At 42.4% G+C, this 9,642-nt stretch overlaps 1 non-coding gene across 1 annotated transcript; it reads left to right on the top strand.

Moving 5' to 3' along the window:
• Positions 1-2,354: 2,354 nt before the first annotated feature.
• trnas-uga lies at positions 2,355-2,428 on the top strand. The gene has a single exon. It is a non-coding gene; the product is annotated as a tRNA-Ser (tRNA).
• The last annotated feature ends 7,214 nt before the right edge of the window (positions 2,429-9,642 follow it).

Below are 9,642 nucleotides of genomic sequence, written 5' to 3' on the forward strand. Positions count from 1 at the left end.
AGGTGTGATCGAGGCATTATTAGGAAGTGAGGGGCTTTCTGTCTATGCAATTTCCAGCGCCTTTCCTCACTTCCCACTGGGCAAAAACTGGTTAAATCAATGTTGTTTCCACGTAATTTTATCCCCCAAAAATCTATGTGATGACGCTGAATCAAATTGGATTTGAAAAAAAGTCATCAACATCACAGCATTTCAGTTTTTTTGTTGACATGGTGAAATGTTTAGTTGATTTCACATTGAATTCACGTCAGTTGACAACTCAATGAAATGTAAACCAAAACTAGACGTTGAACTGACTGACATCTGTGTGCGGTGGGTTATCTATCAGTGGGAATTAGTAAATTACCACATCAGTCACATAGATGACACAGACATGACCTGCAGAATGAGCTCTATGTCTTTCTTCAGTCTCTCTGTCTCCATCCATATGTCTGTTCTCCACTCTGTCAATACTTACTTACTTATGCCCATTACTCCTTTTGGGAGCAGAGGCCATTGACGACTCCTCTCCATCATTCTGTTCTGGGCAGTCCACCCAGGAGATCTTTCTGTTCACACACTGTTTTTCTTTGAAAAATGATCCCTAAAACAGCCCCCAAGGTTGTTGAACTGTGAAATGTTTCAGTGTTCTCACATGTTTTTCTGTCAATACAAGTGTACATTTAGGTAGTAATATAGTCTTTGGGAAAATGTTTATAATTGGATTATGCTCCGTATTGTTATCAGACATACTTCAATGATCTTCAATAATATGTATTTCTCCTTACGATTTCATGATTGTTTCCTCTGTTAATAAGCCCTATAAAACAAAACACTATCAGTTCCAGGAAATTAATAGAAAATATGTATTTTGGTGCAAATATCATCAAATATAAAGCACACACAGCAAAGTTTTATCACGAATGCCAGAAAGTGGTGGATTTCAGTGCTGAAGCAGGAAGTAGTGTGACTAGACAAGGTTCTCAAATAGGAAATAATTTCTCTCCAAACTTAAAATATATGACCACTCTTGACAAAACATAACACATTGACTGTATCCAAACAAACGCATATATGAAAACACTCGATAAATCTGTCAAACATGGAAATGTAATGCCTAATATCTTGTAAAGCTGTGATCTGGCAGATGTGGGGTCTGATGTGGGCCGTCACCAGTCACGGAGGACAGAAATAGGATATAAAAGCAGTTGAAGGTGAGGTCACATCTGTTTTCCTCTGGTATTCCTCTGCTCCCTACAGGTCAGGGCCGGCTGGGAGGAGAGTCACACTTCCTAGAGAGGCCTGAGAGCCACCACACCCAGTCCCTCTCCCCATCTTCCCCTGGTCACACACACACAATCACATGGGGAAACGATGAGAGGAATTGAGATCACATTACACCCTGCCCTATTGTATTGTATAGGCATGCATAACACAAAAGCAGACAAACTAAAGCACGAGGTGATTTAGCGTTTAGAGACCTTGGGATTATATCTAATTGATCTTTACATTTTTATAAAAATACATTTTAAGTGATTATTTTTTTTTTTTTTACTAAAAGGTTCTATCTGCAATCCAATCACAAGCCTGGACAAATACAGACGGACCAATCAGAACACGTCTTTGCCATCTCCCTCTAAGTATGGTCTAGGCAGCAATAATGACTGGCAAGCAACAACAAAAAACAACACTGTCAGAAAATGTCTGAGTAAATGATGTTGTCACATTGTTGTTCAGCGATGACAGTAATTCGTCTGACGATCATAATCAAATTGAATTTGTCACATGCGCCGAATACAACAGGTATACAACATGTAGACCTTACTGTGAAATGCTGACTTACAAGCCCTTAACAAACAATATATACCAACAATACATTTCTTAATGTATTTGATGTGTTCTGACTCTTTCTTGGTAAAATAGTGTAATTCTTTCATGTATGTATTCAAATAGCTACAGGCGTCTTAAAACACTGAACATGTCGTATTCAGTGGCGTCTGACAGAACTTTATAGCTGAACCCAGATTGATATTTTCAGAGCCATAAAGTTCTCTCTGTGATTGCACCCCACACAACAACAAAAAACGGATTTACAAATGTCTGTGGATGTTCGTACTTTGTACTTTAGCTACCTTTTGAGGTGAGAACCTTACTTGGTTATGAAAGAAGCATTCACTAGAAAACAGTTCTGAGATCTGAGATGTGAAAACTTTGATGCTCAATATGTCAAATCAAATTAAATTGTATTTGTCACATGCGTCGTAAACAACAGGTGTAGACTAAACAGTGAAACGCTAACTTACAGGCCCCACAATGCAAAGAGAAAAATAGAAAAACAATAGAAAATAATTGTAACAATAACTTGGCTAAGTATTGTCCCGTGTGGCTCAGTTGGTAAAGCATGGCACTTGAAATGCCAGGGTTGTGGGTTTGATTCCCACAGGGGACCAGTACCAACAAATATGACAACGTATGCATTCACTACTGTAAGTTGCTCTAATAAATAAATAATAAATAAATACATGAGGTACCAGTACTGAGTTGATGTGCAGGGGTAAGAGGGAAGTGAGGTAGATACTGTAAGTACATACACAAACGTATGTGTACACCTGCTCGTCAAACATCTCATTCCAAAATCATAGGCATTAATATGGAGTTGGTCCCCCTTTGCTGCTATAACAGCCTCCACTCCTCTGGGAAAGCTTTCCACTAGATGATGGAACATTCCTGCAGGGACTTGCTTCCATTTAGCCACTTAGACCATTAGTGAGGTCATGCACTGATGTTGGGCGATTAGGCCTGGCTCGCAGTCGGCATTCCAATTCATCACACATTTTTTTGATGGGTTTGAGGTCAGGGCTCTGTGCAGATCAGTCAAGTTCTTCCACGCCGATCTCGACAAACCATTTCTGTATGGACCTCGCTTTGTGCACGGGGCCATTGTCATGCTGAAACAGGAAAGGGCCTTCCACAAAGTTGGAAGCACAGAATTGTGTATAATCTCAATGTTTGCTGTAGCGTTAAGATTTCCCTTCGCTGGAACTAAGGGATCTAGCCCAAACTATAAAAAACAGCCCCAGACCATTATTCCTTCTCCACCAAACTTTACAGTTGGCACTATACATTGAGGCAGGTAGCGTTCTCCTGGCATCCGCCAAACCCAGATTATTCCGTCGGACTGCCAGATGGTGAAGCGTGATTCATCATTCCAGATTTCCACTGCTCCGGAGTCCAATGACGGCGAGCTTTACACCACTCCAGCCGACGCTTGACATTGCGCTTGGTGATCTTAGGCTTGTGTGTGGCTGCTCTGCCATGGAAACCCATTTCATGAAGCTCCCGATGAACAGTTATTGTGCTGACATTGCTTCCCCTGGAAGCTCGGTAGTGAGTGTTGCAACCGAGGAAAGATCTAAAAAATGTATGCACTTCAACACTCTGTGGTCCCGTTCTGTGAGCTTGTGTTGCCTACCACTTCGTGGCTGAGCCGTTGTTGCTCCTAGACATTTCCACTTCACAATAACACTTACAGTTGACCGGGGAAACTCTAGCAGGGCAGAAATTTGATGAACTGACTTGTTGGAAAGATTGGCATACTATGACGTTACCACTTTGAAAGTCACTGAACTCTTCAGTACGGGACATTCTACTGCCAATGTTTGTCTATGGAGATAGATTGGCTGCATGCTCGATTTTATACACCTGTCAGCAACGGGTGTGGCTGAAATACCAAATCCACTAATTTGAAGGGGTGTCCACATACATTTGTATATATAGAGTCTAGGTAGATGTAAAGTGACAGGATAGATAATAAACAGTAGAAGCAGTGTATGTGATGAGTCAGAAGAATTAGTGCAAAAGTATCAATGCAGATAGTCCTGGCAACTGTTTGGTTAACTATTTAGCAAGCAGTCTTATGGCTTGAGGGTAGAAGTTGTTCAGGGAACTGTTGGTTCCAGACTGGGTACATCGGTACCACTTGCCGTGCTGAAAAGTCCATGACTTGGGTGGAGTCTTTGACAATATTTAGGGCCTTATAGGGGTGTGCGTGCGCATCAGCTGTTAGTTCACCTGCTAATAACCCATCTGCAACCAGCCGACTATAAGTGATCAAGTGAACATTTCCAAATGACGTCAGTTGTGAAAACGACCCAACATGATTCTGATAAGATTTCAGTTCGGCTTGGATGCATATTTTTATGTGGTTGAAATACTATCAGCTTTTATGATGCTGATAAAGACAGCACCTCTACAGATGGTATCTAACTGAGCATTCCCATTCTCTCAAGATGCTGAAAGAAATCAATCATATTTCTCCATTCCTATTCCTGAGTCAAAATGTTGCTTCCATTTGTTGTATCATTTTACTGCAAGAATTGTACAATCTGTGTATCATTTTACTGAAATAAATGCTTAATTATTCAGGAGTTAATATTAAAGCTATGTAGGAGGTTATAAACCTAGAGACGGTGTCCAGATTTCAGTTTCCATTTAACCCATTTGATCAGTAGGCTAAAGTCCCCTTGATGTGCCATAGGCCTATTTGAAGTCCCCATCTTGTGACTGTAGAATTTGTATAGCGCCTCACAATCATCACACACAACATATCCAGCACTGCTATCACCCTCTTTCACCCCTTCACCTAATCTTTCCCAGACATTACTTTTCTTGACCTCCTTTCTCTTTACTTTCAACTCTCCATCTCACAGCTTTTCTCTTCTTGAATTCAATTCAGACGTAGTCCTTTTTGCCTCCGTGGATCGACTTTAACTATTTCTGCCCTTTCCCAAATGCATTTTTGGCAATTGGCGTGTAGGCTATTTGGCATGTGTACAGTTAGGCCATAAAGCTTGTATTTATATACTCATGCCAGATTGCCTAAAATAATGAAAGAAAAACCTCAATGAAGCCTACATAAGTTGCACAATAATGAAACATTTATGGATTTTTAAAGGTATTGTTTTCTCTTTATAGGTTTTTTTTTTCAAGCTGTGGAGAAATGCTCTCTTACATGATGCGACTATATCAAATTCATATCATTCTAAATAAATATGAAAAAGCACTCACCTCTTTTGTCACGTGTCCTCCGGTGATGAGAAGCCCACCCTACTCAACGCACCAAATGTTAGGAATTGACAACTGGTCAAGGTGTGGAGAAATGCTTCTTGGAAAATATAAGATGAACAGCTTCTATATTTATAGGTTTAATAGACAGACATAGTCAGACGAATGGGAAGACAGAGAACGTTCCTCTAAGAGGTTCACAGCAAATCTCTCACCCTCCAGCGGAGAGGGCTGACCTATTGCCTTATCTGTTCGCTGTTTCAGCCTTCCGTGCCCCGGTGCCAAAACATTAAATCAAGGTGTTGACCTTGGGGTTGAATAGACGATACATTTGAAAAATCATAATCGCTTAAGGACAACCATGGCCAAGTTCTTGTCACAACATTTTGCTCTTTATTTAGCCATCTTACATATAAAACCTTATTTGTTCATTGAAAATTGTGAATAACTCACCACAGGTTAATGAGAAGAGTGTGATTGAAAGGATGCAAATAACTATAACTGCAATGTTGGGTTGTATTGGAGAGAGTCTCAGTCTTAAATAATTTTCCACACACATTCTGTGCCTGTATTTAGTTTTCATGCCAGTGAGGGCCGAGAATCCACTCTCACATAGGTGCGTGGTTGCAAAAGGCATCAGTGTCTTAACAGAGTGATTTGCCAAGGCAGGATACTCTGAGCGCAGCCCAATCCAGAAATTTGGCAGTGGCTTCTGATTAAATAACATTTTCACAGAACCACTTGTTGCAATTTCGATGAGGCTCTCTTGTTCAGATATCGTGGACTGGAGGCAGGGAATGAAAGGGATAACGAATCCAGTTGTTTGTGTCATCCGTTTTGGGAAAGTACCTGCGTAATTGCGCACCCAACTCACTCGGGTGCTTTGCTATATCACATTTGACATTGTCCGTAAGCTTGAGTTCATTTGCACACAAAAAATCATACAATGATAGAAAGACCTGCGTGTTGTCCTTGTTAATGCAGACAGAGAAGAGCTCCAACTTCTTAATCATTGCCTCAATTTTGTCCCGCACATTGAATATAGTCCTCGATTCAGATCATTCAGGCGAGAAAAAACATCACCCAGTCGTGTGAGAAACTCGTCATCATGCAAGCGGTCAGACAAGTGAAAATTATGGTCAGTAAAGAAAACTTTAAGCTCGTCTCTAAATAAAATAAAAACATGTCAAGACTTTGCCCCTTGATAACCAGCGCACTTCTGTATGTTATAAAAGCGTTACATGGTCGCTGCCATATCATTGTCTAGTGCAGAAAATACACGAGAATTCAGGGACCTTGCTTTAACAAAGTTAACCATTTTCACTGTAGTGAAAATACTTTCTGATATACTACGGCTGTCAGCCAATCAGCATTCAGGGCTAGAACCACCCAGTTTATAATACATAATATAACACCACGCCAGAGTTTTTCATGTTTAATTATGTTTCATCCTCTCCTACCTCACCTGATAATGCATGTGAACTCAAATCAGTATAGAACAGGGCTCTCCAACCCTGTTCCTAGAGAGCTACCCTCCTGTAGGTTTTCACTCCAACCGTGTTCCTAGAGAGCTACCCTCCTGTAGGTTTTCACTCCAACCGTGTTCCTAGAGAGCTACCCTCCTGTAGGTTTTCACTCCAACCGTGTTCCTAGAGAGCTACCCTCCTATAGGTTTTCACTCCAACCGTGTTCCTAGAGAGCTACCCTCCTGTAGGTTTTCACTCCAACCCTGTTCCTAGAGAGCTACCCTCCTGTAGGTCTTCACCCCAACCCTGTTCCTAGAGAGCTACCCTCCTGTAGGTCTTCACCCCAACCGTGTTCCTAGAGAGCTACCCTCCTGTAGGTTTTCACTCCAACCCTGTTCCTAGAGAGCTACCCTCCTGTAGGTTTTCGCTCCAACCCCAGTTGTAACTAACCTGATTCAACCTACAGGAAGGTAGCTCTCCAGGAACAGGGTTGGAGTGAAAACCTACAGGACGGTAGCTCTCCAGGAACAGGGTTGGAGTGAAAACTTACAGGACTGTAGCTCTCCTTGCTGGTCAAGGGCAGTCAGGTATGGAGTGAACCAAGGGCTATATCTGTTCCTGGTTCTACATTTTTTTAATGTGGCATGCTTATTTAAGATGGCGAGGAAAGCCCTTTTAAAGAATAACCAGGCATCCTCTACTAACGGAATGAGGTCAATATCCTTCCAGGATACCCGGGCCAGGTCGATTAGAAAGGCCTGCTCGCTGAAGTGTTTTTGGGAGCGTTTGACAGTGATGAGGGGTGGTCATTTGACCGCAGACCCATTACGGACGCAGGCAATGAGGAAGTGAATGCTGAGATCCTGGTTGAAGACAGCAGAGGTGTATTTGGAGGGCAGGTTGGTTAGGATGATATCTATGAGGGTGCCCGTACTTACGGATTTGGGGTTGTACCTAGTAGGTTCATTGATCATTTGTGTGCGATTGAGGGCATCAAGGTTAGATTGTAGGATTGCCGGGGTGTTAAGCATGTCCCAGTTTAGGTCACCTAACAGTACGAGCTCTGACGATAGATGGGAGGCAATCAATTCACATATGGTGTCCAGAGCACAGCTGGGGGCTGAGGGGGGTCTATAACAAGCGGCAACGGTGAGACACTTCTTTCTGGAAAGGTGGATTTTTAAAAGTAGAAGCTCAAATTGTTTGGGGACAGACCTGGATAGTAAGACAGAACTCTGCAGGCTATCTCTGCAGTAGATTGCAACTCCGCCCCCTTTGGCAGTTCTATCTTGTCGGAAAATGTTATCGTTAGGGATGGATATTTCAGGGTTTTTGGTGGTCTTCCTAAGCCAGGATTCAGACACGGCTAGGACATCCGGGTTGGCAGAGTGTGCTAAAGCAGTGAATAAAACAAACTTAGGGAGGAGGCTTCTAATGTTAACATGCATGAAACCAAGGCTTTTACGATTACAGAAGTCATCAAATGAGAGCGCCTGGGGAATGGGTGTGGAGCTAAGCACTGCAGGGCCTGGATTAACCTCTACATCACCAGAGGAATAGAGGAGGAGTAGGAAAGGGTACGGCTAAAGGCTATAAGAACTGGTTGTCTAGTAAGTTCGGAACAGAGAGTAAAAGGAGTAGGTTTCTGGGCATGGTAGAATAGATTCAAGGCATAATGTACAGACAAAGGTATGGTAGGATGTGAATACAGTGGAGGTAAACCTATGCATTGAGTGACGATGAGAGAGATATTGTCTCTAGAAACATCATTTAAACCAGGTGAGGTCACCGCATGTGTGGGAGGTGGAACTAAAGGGTTAGCTAAGGCGTATTGAGCAGGGCTAGAGGCTCTACAGTGAAATAAGGCAATAATCACTAATCAAAACAGCAATGGACAAGGCATATTGACATTAGGGAGAGGCATGCGTAGCCGAGTGATCATAGGGGTCCAGTGAGTAGCTTGGCGGGCTGGAGACACGCCGATTCAGACAGCTAGCGGCTAGCACATGGGCATTCGGGGACGTCGCGACGGAGGAGCCAGTTGAAAAACCCCCTCGGGCAGATTACATTGGTAGTCCAGTCGTGATGGATCGGCGAGGCTCTGTGCCGGCAGTAAAAGAGGTCCAGGCCAATTGGCAAAATAGGTATTGTAGCCCAAGGAGTGGCTGATGGACCTCTTCGGCTAGCCGGGAGATGGGCCTAGCAAAGGCTAGCTCCAGGCTAATTGGTTCTTGCTTCGGGACAGAGATGTTAGCCAGGAGTGGCCACTCGGATAGCAGCTAGCTGCGATGATCCAGGTGAAAAGGTTCAGCGCGTACGGTAGGAATCCGGAGATATGGAGAAAAATAAGTCCGATATGCTCTGGTTTGAATCGTGTTGTGCAGACTGGCAAGAGATGTCCGGGCTTAAGGTTAGCTGATGACCGCTAGCTGTGGCTAGCTGACTACTAACTAGTAGCTAGTTAGCTGGCTAGCTTCTGTTGGGTGTTCCGGTTCAAAAGTAAAGAAAATAGCAGATCTATACCACATTGGGTGAGGCGGATTGCGGGAGAGTATGTTGAAGTTGAGGTTAAGAAAAATATAAAAAATATGCGAAGAAAAAAAAGATATATACACGGGACATGAAGACAAAGACATCTGACTGCCACGCCATCTTGGATCAATTCGTGAGCTGTTAATTAATGAATTAGCTGTTACTTGATCCGGTCTGTGTTTCCCTCTGTGCTCCAACCCTCTGGTCCAGGCAGAGAGGCTTTAGTATCCTAATCATTTTCACCCCTCTGGATGACACTGATTACTCAAGTAACAAGTCTCAGTAAATTGCTGTGTTTGACACATTCTGATACCTATGAAATGTGAATAGAAATTGAAATCGAAATAGCTATTTTTAAATTCTCACAACCTTGCGTCACCACAATCATGCTTTGTTGCGTTACCAAACTAACCTTTGTTTAACACATAAAGTAATTTTCCAAACTTTTAGAAATATGCTAAATCTGAATGTGTTTTTAATAAAGTCCATCTCCGTCCCACCATTGTTTATTTCAGCTTTTTGTTTTTATTTCCCCCACATATTTAATAAATTATTCCAGGTTATAAAACCCAAAGGATTAGCATTGTTATTGGTCTCATCT

The sequence above is a fragment of the Salvelinus namaycush genome, chromosome 12 (assembly GCF_016432855.1).
Source record: "Salvelinus namaycush isolate Seneca chromosome 12, SaNama_1.0, whole genome shotgun sequence".
Taxonomy (NCBI): Eukaryota; Metazoa; Chordata; class Actinopteri; order Salmoniformes; family Salmonidae; genus Salvelinus; species Salvelinus namaycush.